General features: G+C 36.2%; 1 protein-coding gene across 1 annotated transcript in view; it reads left to right on the top strand.

Annotated features, from left to right (window-relative positions):
• PRKN (parkin RBR E3 ubiquitin protein ligase) overlaps positions 1 to 21,029 on the top strand; it is a 761,494-nt gene that overhangs the window by 321,609 nt on the left and 418,856 nt on the right. The window lies entirely within an intron of this gene.

Below are 21,029 nucleotides of genomic sequence, written 5' to 3'. Positions count from 1 at the left end.
TTTGTTCATGTCATTACAGATATTTCTTAAAGGCATTTCATGACACTCTCCAATCTAATAGTCCCTGCCCCAGCTTGTATGACTCCTGCACCAATCTATTGCAGCCTTGCTACCAGCTGTAGTTGTCAAGAAAACCTAGAATTAGAGTTATTTCTGCAGTTTTTTTTTTTTTTGAAAAAGATGAAGGTCGTGACCTAAACCAGCCTATTTGAAACAATCTGTTTTTTTTTTTAATTCAATAGTAGAAACAAGATATAACAAGAGAAGGTGATTTTAACACAAACAGGTATCTGTACTTCTGAGTGTTAATCCAAATACTCCACTTCTCAAGTTGGCTTCCAGGTAGTCTCTGAATCTCTCTCCTTCTCTTCTTAGGGGGTATTTTTTTCTCACCATTCTCAGGATCACTGGTTTCTTTTTATTATTTTTTTTCTTCTCCTTGTAATTTCTTACTAGGCTTCTCCCTATCTTACACAATTGTGATATTGATCCCCACATGGCCTGATCTCCACATGGCCGTGACCTGCACTACTTACTGATGGCAAGAGCTTTCTGGGCTTTCAGAAGGGTTTATCTGCTTTCTTGTCTGCTAGCAATTAGCTCCTGTTGGAACTAACTCCTTGCAATTCTATAGATAACAATACCACAAAGATCAAAGAAATGAGTGGATCATATAATATTAGTAAAACATAGGCAAGTTCCAAATATTTCAGGGTTGTCTTACCAAACATCTGTTTATTCTTATCTATGAACTGTTCCTGGTACATCCTCTCAGTCTTAACTGCCAGTAAACACTTTGTTTTAACTCAGGTATACAAATTTACCTGCCTTTCTGTTAGCTCTCACTGTAAAATGTCACAGAATCAGACTGACTGAGATTGGAAGGGACCTCTGGAGGTCATCTGGTCCAATCCTCCTACTCACGTGGCTACCTAGAACCCCACTGTGTCACACACTATGGAAACAAGTGGTTGATGGATAATAGATAAGGTGATAGTTTTAAAGAATACAAATGGCAAATCAATGATGGAAGAACCACCTTGTGGTGTTTTGCTTACATTGACTTTTTAAGGTGGCCATGTGTAGCACGCTGTAACCTTAGCATCTTCTACAGTCATGGCACTTCATAGTTTTGGGAAACAAAGCAAGGGCAACATCAATTTCAATCCCCCAAGGAGAAAGCTACTGATGTAAAAGGTCAGTAGAAACTGTCTTTTGCTCTACAGCAGTGTGGGAGGGGGAAAGGTGGAATAGCAAAAAACTGATGCCTGATGTCATATTGAAATGTATGTGTGTCTAATGAAAGTGTGACACTGCTCAAGAACAGTTCATGCTTAAAAAGTATTATTTGTGTAAAACTGCCAGGGTCAGCGAGGGGCAGACTCAGCTGTGCTACAGAAAAGTGGAAGAATTAATAAACCTCTACTTCATCTTACTGACATTCTCTAGTGTTCTCATTCACTGTCGTTTTTTCACCTTTTCAACACAAAAAATCCCTCAAGAGAGTTAGATAATTTATTGTGCTGTCACCTGTTTTGATTTGTTTTGTTTTTTGTTTTTATTTATTTTTGTAAGTCACCCAAGAATATTTGCCGTGTTATTTTTCATGTAACAATGAGAATGTGGCATTTTTAAAGAGAAGTCTTTCTTGCATAAACATGACTTAAGTGACTAGTCATAACTACACGTAATGTTCATCCCCAGCTCTGCAAAGTCTCTGTATCACATTTCTAGAAGGAACAAATGTTTGACAGGTACTCCTTACAGGCTGAGGCTCAAACATGGAGTTTTTCTCTTTGTGCCCCTGCACTGGATACCAGTGGTGAGGGAGGCTGCGGGTGGAAGGACCACGGGTGCATGCCACCACATCTGGAATTATGCCTGCAGTCCTGCTCCATTATAAAAGAAATAAGACAATTGCTTCTGTTATTCTCCTCATTCCTGCAGTATCTTAAAGGAGAGACAAGGGAGCATATATGGCCTGATCCAAAGTCCATTAAAGCCAGTGGTAGCATTTGTATCAGTTGCTGGAAAGCAGCATAAGAAGGATGATTGATTTATGTGTTCCTGGTATTTATCCTAAGAAGTATATTCTGTACTGCTTATGCATTTGATGTGCATATTGTACTTCCATGTGGACAGTTCAGTACTAACTGTGCAGAGAAGCTTCTGTTCAGAAGCACTGCAGCTTATACTTACATACTATACATTAGAGAGAAATGACTTGTGATATGCTAGGATGAACAATTTCCACCATAAAGTGGAAATCCCCATAAAGTTCTTTGTGTGTCATCTAAGTTCTTGATGTCTGAGATTTGGAGATTTGTTGCGAAGTCTGCTTTAAAGTTACCACTGGCATTACAGAAACCTTAGTTGGGAGGGATCTCTACAGGTTCTCTCTCAAAAATCAACTATAAATGTTAGATAATATAAGCTAAGACTTTCCTGAGGTTTGTCTAAGTATTACTGTCCTACTGAATATATTATACTTTGGCATGCGTGCAGTGACATACGTATTGCATTTTGCCCTTCCTTTAAAGAGAGCATTTTGCTCTTTCCTTTAAAAAACAAAATAGGTTTAGATCATGAACCACCCTTCTGTATTTTGTGCAGAGGAGGAAAAGTAGGATTTCAGAGACATCTGAAATTTAAAATCCTTTAGTTATTCAAAGGATCAGGATCTAAATTCAAAACCCCTAACAAGCCTGAGCAGGCTGTTACCTGAACTGATTGGAGCTAGTTATTTCTCACTCGTTTATACTAACAGATTCTGAAGGACAGTGCAGTTCTTTAACAAAATTAATCCAGTTGTTGACTGCAGGTGCACAGTTGATTCTTTGGTCACATCTTAACTGCATATCAAAGTTGTATTTTAAGCCCCAGTTATTTGGAAAAAAATAATATAAACCCACATATTCAGAAGTATTTTGTCTGAGTTCTTCTTCAAAGCCTTTTTTTTTTTTAATTATTATTATTATTATTATAACTTTATCAATCTTTCTTTCTTTATTACCAGGATGTAAAGCAGAATTATTTTGGCATCTTGGAATTAATTTGGGGTGGAGTGGTGATGGCTGGCGGTAAAGACAGCTATTTATATTTTAGCAAAATTAAAAAGAAAATAGGCAGCACAATTTTTAACCTTGCTCAAATTCCATTGAAATTTTTACTGAAACATGTTTAGGAATTATGAGCCATTGTACTTTACTAAATTGTTTATTAATGAATTTGGGAAACTGCATAGTGTTTATACATTTCAGAATCCATTCAAAGAGCTGTAAGTCTAAGAATATACGCAAAATTGAACAACAGATCTAATTTAAACACATATTATTTTGGTACAAAACAGAGTCTGAATTAAATCACTAAATGAACCAGAATATTTTTGTGAAAAAGGTTTTTGTTTGTTTGTTTGTTTTTACTGTTTGTTATAATACATGTTCAATAGTATCAGTTTTAGGAAGTTGTTTTATCTTAGTGTATCATGTTTAAATGGAGACATCCCACACTCCACAAGTGAAAAACAGGATCAGGAGTAAGTTGTTTGAGGAGTCAGAGTAAGATTTTGCTCATAAAGAAAATACTGTATGTTCTTATACATTGAAAACTTATAAATAAATAAATAAATAAACCATATTATAGCTATTTTGAGATTTTGAACTAATTCACTGTTCTCTTATTCTAACATACATTTAAAAACAAAACAAAACAAACAAAAAACCTCTATTTTGAAAATACTGATACAGAAAATTTCCCTTTAAAACTAATTTACCAGCTCCTCTCCAGGAGAATTTCTTACAGATTTGCATGGTTAAAGGACCATTCTTTGCCATCTAAAAGACACCATCAGAAATACCTTTTGAATCTATAGACTAAAATGAGAATAGAAACACTGCACTTGTTCTTTTGCTCTTTATATTTGAAGTTATGTTGACCAGAAGGGAGTGGAGAAATCAAATGTGATTCTTTGACATACATGTATTCATCTTTTATAATTTTTACACCCTCTGGTGACCTTTATGTCTGCTTTCAAATATCTCAAATAGTTTTCCAGAGATGAAGATTTTTTTTCTTTAATCATTGCTCAGTACTTAACTTATATTGTGTACCTGTGTGATCATGCTGTGAAATAGAAATTGTTATCCCGTATTTTTTGCAGATGATTAAACTAAGCTATAGAGGAATAAAGAGCCTTTACTGTAGGGAACTGTCATGTATGTCTTTTCACATCATAGAGAAGTGCCTGATTTGTAGGTCAGAAAGCTGCAAGTAGATAGAGAAATGGTGCATGAAACTCATTATTGCTGTGGGGACAGACAAACAATTATGCTGAGAAACTGATGCAACTGCATTTTATTTTGTGGTTGTTTTATTTTTTTTTTAGCATTAATTATAAAATTAAAGGAATGCTGAATGCTCTTAAGTGCCACGTTACTGAGTGTCTTTCTACAGGCATATGGTAATAATAATGAATGTGCAAATTGTGCAGTGCTGACTTATGTGTACACTAACACAAAAGTGGAGTAACTCATCTTTCTCAAAGGTGCTAACCAGGTATGACTCCTTTTAAGTCTGTAAGAATTTCTGGTGCTCCTTCCTCTTGATCATTACTAGTTTTTAATATTTTATTTGAAAGGTGCTTCATGTAGCAAATTGAATAGCACACACCTTGGGTGTGTAATGGGCTAAGATATTCCTGATAAAGTTTCAAGTATGAAAAAATGAATATGTGTTGAGGAACATTTGATATAAAGTATTTCTCGGTAACATTTTTTTTAGTATTCTTCCATTTAAAATGTGTTTTCATTTAACTTGTAACATATACAAATAAACTAGTCAGAGGTCAAATAGCTTGTCATTATGCAAGTTGAGAAATTATTTAGAGGCTCATTGGATTTTTTTTACCTAAATTACTCTGTAATTCTTATTTAGCTGTTTTTTATAATGGCTTCCCAAAAGGCTGGGTGGGCTTGTTTACCTGAGTCTTCTGTCTCTCCTTAAGCCTCCCCTTTCAGAACTCCTTCCGAAGCACATAAATGTGGATGAAAGCAGCTTCTGTGGTATACAGAAAGAGCTAGCCCTTGCATCAGACCATTTCTTCTCCTTACTTGAAGGAGCAGCAAAAAATATCTCTAGAAATCATCTATATCCCGTTCCACAGTCTCCAGTACATCTTCTGATAAAATGCAGAAAGGGAGTTGAAAAACAGCCAAGCTCTTTGCAGCATAATTAGCCAGCTGCCACATCTGCGCTGCTCTACGGCTGCGATCAAGGAGCCCTGCGGACCCCTTGCGTATCCTCTTTTTAGGGGAAAGCCCTGTATTTCTCTGGGAGATACGTGTATGGCTATTTTATAAAGTTGTTTTGCCTTATCCTGAAAATAAGTCTTAATCCTGACAGAGCTCATTACCACAGAATGGTCTCTGACATGGAGTTTCTGCTGTTCCTCAGTTCTCTCCCTAAAAGGGACTGATGAGAGCTTGTGGAGCTATGGAAAATAATGGTCTCTGCTGAGGGGAGAAAAAAGCCAAGCAGTATGTGAAATCTGGGAGGGGAGGGTATTACAAGTACAGAGGAGGCGGCTTAACTTGAGGGAGAATACAATTGCAGTGTGAAGGTGATGAAACCACAGAGACAGGACCCCGTCAGGCAAGGAGAGGAAAAGCAGCAAGGGCTGGTGGAAGAAGCTGACAGACTGTGGCGTAAAGGCAGTGCAGCAAGGAAGGGAAGGAGAACGGCAGGCAGTGAGGTGCAGTCACATGTAAGGGGGAGAAGCAAATAGCAAACTGAGAAAAGGAAGGCACTGGAAAAAATAATTATGGAAACGGAGTGAAATAATAATAAAAAGAAAGAACAGGTAGGAACATGAAGAAGAATAGGAAAATACCGTAATAAAAATCAAGTAACTTTAGTGCTTAGAATACATGTAGTGCCTGTGGTAGGTTTTCTTATTCTGGAAATACTTGCCTGTTTTCCACCACCTGAGTTTCATGCAAGCTTCTTCTTATATTTCTGACTTCTGAACAAGAGGTTTAATTATTCCTTCTACCTTCAGAGTCCATCAGTTTGTATTGCATCAGTCTATTTTTACACCGCTTTTACAGATCCATGAAAAAGTTTTTTTCAGGCTATCAGTTCAGTACCTGTAACTGTTGTTAGAGTCACGTGACAAAATCACATGCAAGACAGACACCAGGTGTATTTAATACAATTGTAAATTCAAGATTGGTATCGTGTGATGACAGAATATGGGATTAATTATTTTTCAGTGATTGAGGCAGTTGCAAGCCTGTCAGTACAACTACAAAACTGTGTGAGATTTTAGAAATAATTTCAAAAAAAGTCTATTGGGTTTATGTGCAAGGTTTCTGCGGGGGGTGGGAAGGTCTGCAGATGTGGCCTCTGTCCTCCATGTCAGATAGACCCAGTTCCAGCCAGCTTTAAAAGGGACTTACCACAGACCAGAGCTGAGCCCATCAGTAGTGCTGGTGGTGGCCTATGATAAGATACTTACAAAAGGGTAAAAAAACACTGTGCAGCCACATTGAGAGGGAGAGAAGTGAGAAAAAGCATGAGAGAACCAGCCCTACAGCCACCAGAGTCTGTGTGGCAGGAGGTGCTCCAGGCACGCAGCAGCAGTTCCCCTTTCCGCTGCGGCCTGTGGAGAGGCCCCTGGTGGAGCAGGCTGTCCCCCTGCAGCCCATGGGTCCCACATGGAGCAGATCTCCACGCTGCAGCCCGTGGAGGAGCCCCCGGTGGAGCAGGTGGATGTGGCCTGGAGGAGGCTGCGGCCCATGGAGAGCCCCCGCAGGAGCAGGCTCTGGGCCGGAGCTGCAGCCCGTGGAGAGGAGCCCACGCAGGAGCACGGGGTCTGGGGGGAGCTGCTGCCCGTGGGGGACCCGTGCTGGAGCAGTTTGCTCCTGGGGGACGGACCCCGTGGTACGGAGCCGTGTGGGAGCAGTTCCTGAAGAGCTGCTGCCTGTGGGCAGCCCACACAGGCTCAGTTTGGGAAGGACGGCATCCTGTGGGAGGGATGTCATACTGAAAAGGGGAAGAAGCACGAGAAGGAAGGAGTGGCAAAGAGGAACTGCTACAGACTGACCACAACTCAGGTTCCCCACCACCCTGAGCTGTTCAGCAGAAGAGGGGAGAAGAGCTAGAAGAGTGAATTTGAGCCTGGGAAGAAGAGGTAGTTGGGAGGAAGGTGTTTTTTTTTTTTTTTCTTTTTTTTTTCTTTTTCTCTCTCTTTTTTTTTCCCTCATTATCTTACTTTACTTTTTAATTGGCAATAAATTATATTAATTTTCTTTGAGTCTGTTTTGTCCATAATAGTAATTGGAAAGCAACCTGTCTTTATCCAGACCCATGAGTTTTTTCATCTTATTTTCTTCTCCTGTTCTGATGAGGAAGGGGAGTGAGAGAGAGGCTTGGTGGGTGTCTGACAGCTAGCCAACTCACCACAAAAAGAAATATTTGAGCACATGGAGGCATGGAGTGAATTACAGGAGGTTTATTTTTCTGAGGGAGAATGTATCAGATTACTTTTTTTTTTTTTTTTTTTTTTTGATAAAATGACCGGCTTCTTAGGCAGTAGTAATGGTGATGTCTTAATATACCTAAATTTGTATAAAGTCATAATATTCCCTTAGGAATATTTTACATAAATAGAGACAAGAATTCTGGGTTTGTAAGATTGTCTAGGTGATATGCTTACACATAAAATGGAAAGATAGAAATGATGGGAAATTACTAAATGCTTTTCCTTAGAGTCAGATTTGAGATGGATATAAGTTTCAGAAGAGAAGTAATAGAAAGGAAGAGGAAGTTTTAAAACCACTGTAAAAGTCACTAAAATAGTTTGAGTGTAGCATACAATTCTAGATATTTTTTTTTCCAAGGAACATGAAGTTAGATTATAGCAAGTGTAGACAGACTGCTAGGATGATGATGACAGTGGATCGTCTGTATTATGATAAGGATTGAAAGCCCTTATCTTGTTTAGCCTAAACAAATGAAGGTTAAGAGATTGCATATGAAGACTTTCATTAATACATTCATTGTGTGTGTATAAATATACATACATTACAACATTGAAGAGGAAAAAGAACTCTTAAAGGATAATTGCAACACGAAACCTAATAGTTCTAAAATAATCATGAATAACTTTATGCTGCTAATGAAAAGAGAATTTCTAAACATCCTGTGGATTAAGTTTGGAAAACTTTCTTAATAGTATAGTAGGTGCGAGAAACCCAAGTTATTTTAGATGGAATTTGGTAATTCCTAATGCTTAATTTTATAGAGGAATTGTATGGATGCATTTCAGATACAGACAATAATAAGGGGTCTTGGATAGCTAATAGGGAATAGAAACAGAATTGTCAGCAAGTCAAGGGAGGTGATCCTTACCCCATACTCAGCATCGGTGAGGCAAATTTGGAGTGCTGAGTCCAGTTTTGGGCTTCCAAATATAAGAGACATGAAAGGATACCTTTGTCCCCTAGCCACATATTTTGACTAGGAAAAATCCACAACTAGATACAAAATGTAGGTTGCTTTTTGTTATAATAGAATCTCCCACTTTGCTTGTGTGATATATCCTGCTTATTTGCTTGGAGTTAAACTAATTGCCAGTCCCTGAGTTACAGTACCATTGTGGCTTTTTAATTTTTATTTTTTACTGTACAACCTAACTTTGTCTTTTGACACAGAAGATGTTTTGTGGTCCTGGTCTGATAGTGTGTGGAGTTTTGTGGACATTTTTGAATTCGACAGCTTTTGTATGGTGATCTGCGATTACAGAGACCTGACTGTAATTCATTTGGTCTCTCTGGTCCTATGTTTTTGTTTCAACAGGGAGATAATTTAGAGGAAATAAATAGGAAGGAATCCTTGTGATCTAAGAGAGAACAAGACATATGCATGGTCACATACTGACATTTTTGGAAATATTTCATCTGTGTAATAAGCAAATAACACTGAAAATAGTGATACATTTCTCCTGTGGATTTCAAACTTTCTCCATTAAAACATGTTTCTTACCCTGTGATCCGTTGGTTACCAACATGCTTGTTTAAATTATTTGCTTGGCTTAAGTCCCTCTTTTGTTTTATTTTTGACATTCCTTAGCACAGCATCTGAGAAGCTACACAAATATTTTCACTAAAAATAGTGTTTAGATGGAAGTCCCTGTGTTATAGAATACTTCAGTCTTGTTTTAATTACTCTCATGGCCAAGTAGAAAGCTATTACAATGCAATTACAGATAAAACAAACATAAAACTGGAATTAATTTTGGATTAGCTTCTGCTATGACTCTCGGTTATTATCCCTAGAAAATATAAATATTAAAGGATTAATGAAAGTATTCTGAGGCAAATTGTTATAAATAAAATTAGAAGAATGTACTAGGGGAGAAAAACAGGAACAGTAGACTATAAGAATGCAGAATTCATTTGTTGGGTCAGATTTTGATCTTTTGACAAAAATGACTCAGCTCCACCTCGTCATAGATCAGATTGTGTTCATGTTGACACTGCTTTAAAATGCATCATAAATCATTGTTTTACCTCAGATTCTTTTTGTGTTAAATATATCAGAAATTCATCTCGCGTTTAAGCTACATGGGCTTCTCATTATATTTAGTGGGTTAGCATCCCTCACAGATTCAGGGAAAAGATTGAAAGCATAACGCTGTCAATTTTAGGATCTACAACATGGTTTACAGTGCGTATTTCTTATATGAGTGGTATCTTTAAATGTGCAACAGCTATGTAAGTTCAGAAATGTGAATAAGGCTCATGAAGTATAATTGGCTGAAGCCCAGGTGCAGCAAAGCTCATTATTTCAATGGAGAATGGTTTTATGTTTGAAAGTTAACCCCGTACTTGAGCAGCTGAGTTAAGGCTTTAAAAAATATACTGGTTATATAAAGAATGACTTGTGTTATCTTAATATATTGGTTGACAAAACAAGTGATTATCAGTGGTTTTAGAAATATTCTTTACCTTCTTGAAAAAGCAAGATGAATGGGTTTATCTTTGATACAGTAACCCATAGTTTTGACATAATATTACCCAGCTTAGTAACGCTAAGGATGACAGCTTAAACTTGTAGTCAACTGTAGAATTTCTCGGATATATATCTTGTTAAGAAAGGACAGATTTCCATGTTCAATGCCTGCAAAATATTACTTTATGACTGATTACAAGTTGTTAACCAAGAACAGGATCTTGGTCTCAACTGTGCCTCCGTATACTATAATACTGTTGAAGTCACTACATTTAAAACACAAAGACCAGTCCTTGCCATATGTAATGGTTCCTTTTTCTTGAAGAGCAAACCGTCAGGAGTTCCTTCATGAGCTGTCGCTGCTTATTAACCTATTCACTGTGCATTTCTTGCATCAGTGATGATGCAAGAGCTTGTGTGAAAAGCTGTGGGTAGTTAAAATGCTTGGCATGAATTTTGTAGGTATTACTTCTCATATTATTCTACTGTGTTTTGTTTTGGTTTCCTATCATTTTAAAAATACTATTATTATTACTATATTATAATTATATATTATTATTACTATATTTTAAGTATTATAGATGCCCCCAGACAACTGAAACAGCAACTTGTATTAAATATAAAAGGAAGGCTGGCAGTGCAGGAGAGGGAAGACAGAATGGTGGTAATATCACCACAAGACCTGTTCTCAAAAGTACATTAGCTTCGTCGTTTTAATCTAACGTTTGCTTCTTTGTTTGTCTAATTATTTTTTCATTAGAAAAGCTAGATAGATGTAGTTTTAACAGATTAATTTTTGAAATGTATTACTAAAAGCCTCATTGAATAATTGACATTTCAATCATGAAACAAAATTTTGTGAAATATTGTTAGCTTATTTCCAGAAACTAGAATTCTGCAGTACTTTTCTTCAGGTTAGACTTTTAGTCAGAAGTTAAAATAGAATGAGACTGGGGAAAGACAGCCACAGACAATGGTTTTGTTTTTTATTTACTTCCAACCATTTTAAAATAGGTTCAATTTTCAGCATACAATTGCCCCAGTCAGTGGAATTATATGTCACTTAATTATTCACTTGAACACCTTGCTGCATCAGGGCCATTTTCAGGACATGTTACTGTGGAATGGGTTTATTCCAGTTTACTTGCAGGAGAGTTCTACTACTAGCGGTTCTTTGCAGGTAGCCTATGTTTCTTCCACTCGGGTACCCTAAAACATTGGGAAAACATGAACCGATAAAATCCTTCGTATTTCTTAGTGATACTTGCTATTATTTGTAGTCTTAGAGAATTTTAAGAAGGAAGTAAAAATTGGCAGATTGCAACTGGATTTCTAGATATATAAGCAAATGGAGAATGAGAATGTCTTTATAGAGTATCCACTTACCCATTAATTTAGCTTCTGCAAAATCAGATTCTTTTTATTAAGATTAGTAAATATATATGTAGATTCTTATTCTTCAAGGTCTGTTTTCTAGAGCCAGGAAGTCACAATTATTGTTGAATACCTATCTATAATTAGCTTTTTTGTAGCACAAAGCAACCCTGAAAGTCAGAATTCTAAAATTGACAGAGGAAATATATACTTTCTGACTTAATTTCAGACTAAGAAATTTGCCAAGTATCAGAGAGAACATTAGCATTAAAGTTAGATGTACAATTTGGAAGTTGTTCCTGACAATCCTATCCATTGCTCCATAAAAGAACTAGCAGTATCCAGAAGTATTCCATTTGGGATTCTTACTCTATGACTCTCATATTCTCCTCTATTATGATAATGTTTGACATAAACTTTGTAGACACAGTTTGCTACTGTCATGCTTATCTTCAGCATGCAAACAAAGCCAAAATGATCTCTTGAAGACCTTAAAATACTTTGTTTTGTAATTTCTAATTATAAACTCCAGTTAGCTATCTAGTATGGGAATCTTTGTGGAAATGACTTAATTGTACTTTTTAAAATATATCATTTGGATTTATGTTACTCTTGAAGTAAAGACTTACAATCTATTTAAATTACAACCTAATGCTACCCTAAAACCATTTCATTCTCTTACACTGCCTTCCTCTCTTATTTGTTTGGGAGTTGTACATTAATGATCTACAGTAATTTTCTCTCTACTGTTGATACTGGTCTTTTGAAAAAAGGGTATTAAATCATTTACTTATTTATTTATACTCTTTCAAATCTTCCAAGCCAAATCACTCATATGGGGAAACATACTGCTATCTTGCCTGCTCCTAAACCAACAGAAAACGGCTGGGTACAGCACCTGCTCTGTTTCTTCTGAACATGGATAGTTAATAATTTGAGAATGAAGTTTCACAGATGAATTTCTATGAATTTTCTATGGACATCAGCATTGAAGGCTGTAGGCATGTATGGAGGGGAGAGTTAGTCGGGGAAAAGAGAATTTCATTTGTGTGATAAACAGTATTTTGTGGGAAATAAATGCCAAATACTAACTTAAGCATTCCCTCTCCCCTTACTTAGCCCATGCCCTTTTCTGGCTTTGTATCAAACATTGTTAAAGGCTGTTGATTCTCAAAAGAGTCTTTGAAGTGGCTATCTTCTAAAGAGCAGGCAACGATATTTTTCTGTAACCTTTATGAAGCAAATGGGGGAGTTGATCATGCAGAGTGAAAAACATAGCTGCAGATTGACAGAAAGCAGTGCTTAAGCAAGTTATAATAAATTGTATTTATTTTATGATAATCCTACCTTGACAAAACAAATAGCAGGCATAATACCAAAGTTTTAGTTCCTGTTAAATTTGTGATTGAGAAGTTGGAAACAGCTGAGGGATGGGCATTCTTTAATGTGACTTTGCCATTGGTTATCCCATGTGCAGATATGAATGGTAAAATAAAAGCATCTCTCCTCTAAAGAGCTCTAAGAAATAACAGTGTAGATCATAGTGTTGACTTTACGGCAAAGGAGACATTACAGTCTAATGAAAAATCTGTCATGAATCATTCATAATTTGCTCAATAATAATTTACACATGGCTGCACTTTATTGTGTTGAACAAAATGTAATCAGGCTTGATGACCTTTAAGTCCTCTTTTAAGTTAGATATCTAAAAATGCGATCTGCACTCAGCAAGGTCTCTGAATTCCATTTTGTCTCATGCTTTGAAATAGAACGCTCTGCAAAGACACAATTCATATCCAATCAGTGGACTGACAGTACATTTTAACATTTATTCTCCGCTTTGTGCATAACTGATTTTTATTTTGTTCATGTTGAATTGTAATGTATTGTATTAGTGATTAAGGAGATGGTGCAGCCTGGAGTCAAAAGTGGCAGAGAGAACATAAAAGGCGTCTTTATGAAAAAGATTTTAATAATATAAAAATAATAGGAAGTATATCAACCATATATGAGCTGTTTGGTAGGATACACTAGAAATATACCAGCTTCATTTCTGGAAAAAGATACTTTAGGATAAATTATGTTCTGCTGTTGAAAATGGCAAGCCCTTTAGAAAGGGAAAAGTGACACTCCTGTCTATGCAGTCCAAGAGTGCAGAGGTCTTGGTAGTTTTCGGTTTGTTTGTTTTAAAGAACAGCCACTACCTATTAATATGCCAACTGAAAATAGTAAAATGAAACTCACTGTACATCTTTCAGATAGAACATAGCCTTGGTATAGTTACAGTCATTGCCTGCTTCTGTAAAAGCAAAAGACAGAAAATACAAATCTCCAAGTTTAATTTTTTTCATCAAAAACTTTTTCTTGGGATACCTTAATTGTCCTTCCATGAAGGCCCTCTATTTCTTTGCTTCCTACTTGAGATGAAGTGTAAAGAGACTGAATTCAGTTTTCTTCTTGTTCTCTGAAAGCTTTATTCCTTCCCTAGCTCGCCACAGCACTATGTTCTGACCTGGTTGAATAGCTGGAACGTGGTGACAGCTGGTTGCTGAGCCCATGTGACATCTCGCAGTAACTCTTGAGCAGTTTCACTGTTGATAGTAAATAACAGACACCTGCTCAAATAAAGAAGTATTGTCATAGCATCATGTAGGTGTATCATAATGCTCAAGAAAAAACAGGATGTATACTTTTTTTTGTGCATAATAATTATTAACCAAAAAAAACCCACCATGATCCCCTGCCTTCTCCCATGAGGAGCCGTATCAATCTAGTTACATGAAAGAGAAAAACACAGCTTTGCTCCAGACCATTCCTGTTGTCCAAGGCACTGTAAGATTGACTTGCTGCTTATTTCAATACTGCTTTATCTGCATTACACGAATTACTAATATAAACATATTGGCCATCTACATCTTGATACAAAAGAAACAAAACAAAACACAGAAAGAAAGCTTCTCTTTTAACCTGCAGTTTTTCATATTCATCCTTAGATCAAAGAAAATGCTAATTACTGGTTATTTTTTTCAAATTGAACAATAGCTGACATGTAAACATTTAATTCTGACGCACAAATACACTATTTCTTCAGCTTCAAAATAATTTCTATTTTAGTGATTTCCTGTCAGTTCCTATGTACTTCTGCCATCTGATACTGATTGTGAACCTAAACAGACCTCTATACTTTGCATGGCGCCCAAAGGAATTCCTACAGTCTCTAAACAGTAACTCTTCCCATCAGCTTTGTATGTTGGTAATGTCATTGTGTGCCCATTACTCCCTTTATTATGCCTTATTTAATATACCTTTATATGATTCACATACTTACTTCTTATTTATTCTATTACTCTGTGCTAAAGATACTTACACTCTGTAAACCCTGTTCATTATGAATCCCTGGCCTCATATAATGTGAATAGGTGCAAATAAATAATATCGGCATTTATTTTAATGAAAAAGAGCTCTTCAATAATTTTCATATCAAAACCAGCAGGGAAAACATTTCTGTTCCGAGTAAGCAATAGATTCACCTCACCTAAAATTTAACATTTATCACACAGATACCTCTCTTTGAATTAACTCTAGGGTTTCTTTGTCAGAAATAAAGTAGTGGGCATTTTCAGAGCACAATTCATCTGACCAGTTCTAGACATCTGCTTGAGAAAAGAGTCCAACCCTGAAACCAGGTATAATGCTCCATTATAAAGAGACCTTAGGAAGTCTTGCTCAAGCATAAACGTCTATATTTGATTAAATAAACACTACTGTAGGTATCTCTGGACCAGACTTTCAGAGATACCAAGTTGCTTCTATGTTTAGCATTGTGATGTTCATATGATTAATATAACTCATTTAAAAGTGTCCTAAGTGATTAAGAGCCTGAGTTTCAGTGGAACTATGATTTACTGATGTCTTACAATTTCCACAGCATGTCTTTGCCACCTTAGTTGCACAATCCTTCCAAAATCAAGTGGTACAATATCTAAAAAGCTTGAAAAATCTCAAGCATTGTCTCAAGACAGATAATCAGTTTTAATGTAGGAAAAAAAAATACTGCCTAATTGCCTAAAAAATGTGGCACTTAAAAGGATAAATAGAGAATAGAAATAAAATGTGCCTTGCTTGTTGGTATTTATTCAAAATATTGAAACTACAAAGTTGGCAGTTTGCATAAGTATTCCAGTCCAATAAACATGCACTCTCAGCTGAGTTAATACATGATGTAATTGACCTTGTATTCAAAGCTTGCTTCAAGTAAAACAAGAGATGTTGGATGCTGATGATATAGAGTTTTTTTAGATCTACACAAGTTATAATATACAGGTAATTAAACAAAGGTGTCAGTGTTGTCCCTTTACAGTGCTGTAGTGATCAGAAGATTACCAAGGTATTTTTTGTTTTAGTACGTGGTCACGATCTGAGAATCAGTAAACTAATCGAGCTATGTTGGCTTCTGGTCTTTTATTCAGATTAAAACCATGTACGAGTCATCTGCCTCATTAATAGTCATTTCCCTTTTGCTGGGTACCCCTGCTGATCTAACTTCATTGGGATTGCATTGGCACAATGTCCTTTTCTATTCATAGGTCCCTAAATGAGCCACAAAGTTTCAGTATTCATGACTGCTTTAACTATTAACAAAGAGTGCTTCCTTGTTATTGTTAAATTCTGAGTAGTTTTCATGCAGCCATTTTAGACAATTTAGGTAGGAGTACCCTCTTGTCAGTTAGGTGTATAGCATTGTCCGGATACAGTACCAGAAGAAAATTTGCCCAATTCTCAGCAATAGAGTCCTCCAGTATCTGGTTACAAAATATAAATGCAACTGCCCTCAGAATGCTGCTCACAGTCCTTATTCTCTACCATAAAGGATGTTACCTGAATATAGCCACTAGTATTTGAGGGGATCAAAGCTGCTCTTTATAACTCTGTATTGCCTCACTCCTTTCCAGACTACCTGCCATTCCCAGTTGTCTCCTACTCCACCTTGTTCAACCCAGAGGCAGCCCTTTTACCACAGTTTGCAAGTCAGTCCAGGTGCTGTCCCAGCACATCGTGCCAATACAATGTCCTGCAGCTGTGCCTCAGCTGGGAGCCACTGGCTGCCCTGGGACTGACCCAGTGTCCCAGGTGCCAGTCATCCTCCTGATTTGGGAATTCAGCTGCACCTGTGAGATACAGACTATCAGTGATGAGCCATCTCTCCTGCTACCGTGAAACTCCTTACTCCTTTATCACCCACAGTCTTCAAGGGAAACTCCTGGTAGAAATGGTGGAGGAGAACTTTATGGGCTTAATGTAATTATAGTGTTTGGAGGTGCAGATTTGCCACTTCCAGAGGTTTTTATTGTATATAAGTAATCTGTTTCTTCTACTGGAAAGAAGAGGTGTGTTTCTGGTAGGTAATATTCTTTGCCTTACCTGTCTTTCTGAAGTGCTCTGGACAGACAGCCTTCTAGCAGACTGAAATTATCAAATCCAGAGTACTTAAACATTTATCTATTTTTTTCTTTAGAATTTTAAAAATCTGGTGGAATAGAGATCCTTCGTGGGGGGGGATGGAAGGGAAGGGAAGGTGGGGGGGGGGGGGTTGTTTCGAAAAAATCTTGTTTGACAACAGTTATTTTTTAAGAGTACTTCCCAAGATGGTAATGTAGTTTCGCTGGTTTGGTTTTTAATCTGTGCATAGGAACTCTCACTGTTAATATACAACATCTTGAGAATGTTTCATTCTTCTCCTATTTGTCCTAAAGTAATATTTGGAAATCATGTCTTTGGTTCCTTACAATAAATATTAAAATAAATATGAGTAGAAACTAACCATGTCACAATTAGTAGAATTGGAAAACTCCCTTTCAGTTTACTGCTACTTTTGTTTGGTTGAAACTATTTAACATTAAATGGGCTGTGGGATTACCTGACTTGAGGGAGTTTAAGTACAGCTAGCATCAACTGTGTGTTTCCTCTTCCCCTCAGTGTTTCTGTATTCATTTATATCTCTGTGTCTGTTTGTGTTTCACCAAAATATCAGCACTCAGGTTGATAGAGTACAAATATCCAGTAGCTGATTAGTGCAGTATTTAAAGAGAAAGTTCAGCTAGTAAATATCTGATGTTCTCAGCAGGAAACAGACAACTGGAATCACTGATAGGAGTCAAGGGAAAAAGTGCAGTTAATAATTTGTAGATATTTACACCTTTGCTGGTTTCTTTCACGGTACAAAGGCATTAGTGAAAGTGACAGAAACGAGTTATGAGCCATTTATTTGGGCTATCTGGAGGGATTTAATCTCACATGGGTCATGGAGTTGAATTCTCTGGGAATTGGTGTTACTGTGATAGGCTGTATCTGAAAGCCTGGAGCACAGAGATAAGACTTTAAGTCCAGCTGGAATTAGAAGCAATAGAATTAACTGGATTGTAATGCTGTAAACCTTTTGGTTCAGATCCTGAAATGCCTCTGGATAGTAGTTCAAATCTCTTCCAGATGGAGGTTTGGCTCTGGGACCTATACGCAAAAAAAACATTAGCAATGTCAAGGACTTTTTTTGGAGCGTGCACAGTAAAATTGACCTTACATGGTTCAGCATGCTTTTTGCTGTTGTTGTTGTCTTACGCCTCTCTTAATATGGAGGGGAGGATGGGTTGCTTGTTTCAAAAGGCTAATTTTCCACTTCACTGACACTCATATGTTTGTTTGTGGTTATTTCTTTTAAAGGAAGACTAGAGAAGTGTTTGAAAGTCCATTGCTTTTATAACAAATGAGGTAAGGCTGAATGTGGCTGGCATATGCATATCAATTTGAGATAACAGGGATTGCTATAATGAAAAACATAAAATGGCTATAAATGAGCTGTTAGGGGTTGGAGGGTTTTGTTTTTGTTTTTTTCCTTCTTCCCCACACCCAGTTTGAACCTAGTTAGTTTTTTAAGGAAATGTTTTCAAAGAATGGATGAGTGGAGACCTACAAACATGTATATTTTCCATAGTGGAATATTTTTCCTGTGATCATACCATATAATTAGACAAAAGTGACGATGCATGAATTGATAGATCAATTCTATGCTTACATAAAAGCAGAGAAGTTAATTGCAAACCATGATTGTAAAAGACAACAATGTGTTTCTCTGAGCTTAAAATCAAGTGGTTTCCTCTAGAGTAATAGGAAATACAGTCTTTGTCTGCTAGGAAGAAGTAAAAATATGTGAGTTTTGCTTGAAATACAGAGCTGATGATTTTTTGTTGTTGCTTGTTTGTAATCCAAGTAGAAAATACTGGCTCAGGGGTTGATTATTTTTATTTTAACATCTGAGTAGAGAAGAAACCCTTCTGATTTCAATGGAAAGCCTAATTCTAGAGCAAGGCGGTAGGACTATTTCAAGTCGTCATTTCTGTAACAATTTTTTAAATCAATGTTGTTAGTAATACTGCTAAATTTATGTTAAACTATGGGATATTCTAAACCAGGTTCTGGACTACAAGCTTTTATATAATAAATTGATTACTACTAACTTTCTATCTCCTCTTATTTCTCATGTGACTACTTGTCTCAGAGTAGTTACACCCAACAGGAACTTGTCTTGTGCAGTACATGGATATTTGTACTGTATAATTAAACGCTTGTGAATAATTATCATGCATAAATGTATAGCTATAATCTTTTGTAGTAGTAGAACCAAAGCTCTAGAGAACAAGGCATCTTTTCAAAAATGTTTTTCCACCTGAAAAATTTTGGGAGGATGCAGTAGGTGAAAGCTCAAGAATCAGAAAATGTGACTGTTCTTTTTATTTTTAAATCTCATTTTACATTTTTAGGTTTTGAGGTTGATTTTTTCTTAATCTATATGTGTTTTCAAAATGACAATAAGTTGAAAGTATTTGTTTGGTGTTCCAGCACATTGCGAACTTGCAGAAATGGTATGAGAGGAAAACTTCTGACCATGTATTGACAACTCAGAAATTGTTCAAGTGGAATTAATGAAAGAATATTGGTATGAATTAAAAGGAAGATAATATGACTCTTCCTAAAATAGTCTTATTGGTGATTATTACAACTCTATGTATTTATAATATAACATTTTATTAATTGTTGGTGTTGCTGGCATTCCAGATTAATGCAAGTATTAGAGACATTAGATCCTGTTATGACTTGTTGCCAAAAGAATAGTTAAATCCACATGGCAATGCTTTTTTTTTTTTTTCCAAGTCTGATTGTAGACAAATAAAGCACCTCATAAATTGAGAGACAGCGTTAAGAATCTGTATGAAGATGATTTATTCGTTTTCCTTCTAATACGTGAAGGACTCAATGTATTTGAACCTCAACTTTTATCAGAGGTACTCACTTTGTAGTGTCTGTTACTAGTTTTCACAAGGAGGTGCTCTGCTACCGTTTCCTGCCTGCAGTGTGCACTCCGTAGTGGTGATAGGATTGCATATGCTTTCTCTTTGTGGAAAGAAGCCATCACCTGAAATTATAATTGTCTTGTTTACAGAATTGCAGTCTGGGGCTATTGATTGCTCTGCAGATGTAATATCTGTTCAGACCAGAGGAGACTAAAATGTGAAATAAAGACCATAAAATAACAATGAAAAACAACTTGTACCTAATATGGAAACAGAGCACTGAAGAAATATTTAAGAACTGGAGTAGTGGAATACAATTAGAAGCTATGTAGAATTGAATGACTGGGCTAATGCATGTGTTCAAGGAATTTCTGCAGGTTCTTGTTTATTAATATATAACATTGTGCTGTACATCTATGTTCTGATTAAATTTTAAAGTGCTAGTCCTAGATCTCCATTATTAAATCTTCATTTGTTATAGCTAAACTTGCTAATGATGAATAAAAAGTACTGATTAAGTCATTTCATAGGGAATGATCTGTTAATTAGTCATAATACTAGTTCTAATGAATCACCTCAATTTTGTTTTCATGGTTTACATAGAGTGGTAGGGAAGGAAAACAACATCATAGTGATAGTTAGAATGTTAGTCCTGCATTATAATATGCCAGATATATTTCAATAACTTTTCTGTTATCTTTCCCTGTGACCAAAGAAACAGATAAGAGATTGCAATAAGAGAAAAGGAAACTGTCTTTGGGGAGAAAAAATAATAATAATAAAGCCTGTGGAAATGCAGAATAGTTTGCAATGGCTGTCAATGCAAGGTAGAAGTACCCTTAATTTATCTCTGAGGGCTTGCTTTTTTTAAAAAAAAAAAAAAAAAAAAAAAGAGAAATTATTATCATACCCAGTTTACAAGAGGTTTTAGCCTGAAATGGATTCAGTTGTTTGAATGCAAGTCCTAATCACCATAAAGGAAATACAAGTATCATGTCTTCCAAACTAAAACCTCTTTCACTTGTGCTGTTCAGAATCCAGTGAGAATTTGATATTTACCTTGAAATTAAATTGTACTTTATGTATATTTATTTCAAGTTGTTTTAAAACATGTATTACTATACATTCTACTGCCTGTGAAGCAACTTCACCCATATCAATGACTGGAGAGTTACTCTTTTTATACTTGAGAATATCTCTTTCTAATGTATGGAAGGAAACCAAAAGTTACATCTAGCAAAGCACTGATCAGCTTGAAACATGTTACTCAATTGCCTTTTAAAACTTGTAATTGTCTGT

This window comes from Cygnus olor, chromosome 3, assembly GCF_009769625.2.
Source record: "Cygnus olor isolate bCygOlo1 chromosome 3, bCygOlo1.pri.v2, whole genome shotgun sequence".
In the NCBI taxonomy this organism is placed as follows: Eukaryota; Metazoa; Chordata; class Aves; order Anseriformes; family Anatidae; genus Cygnus; species Cygnus olor.
This window is presented reverse-complemented; position numbering and strand designations above follow the sequence as displayed.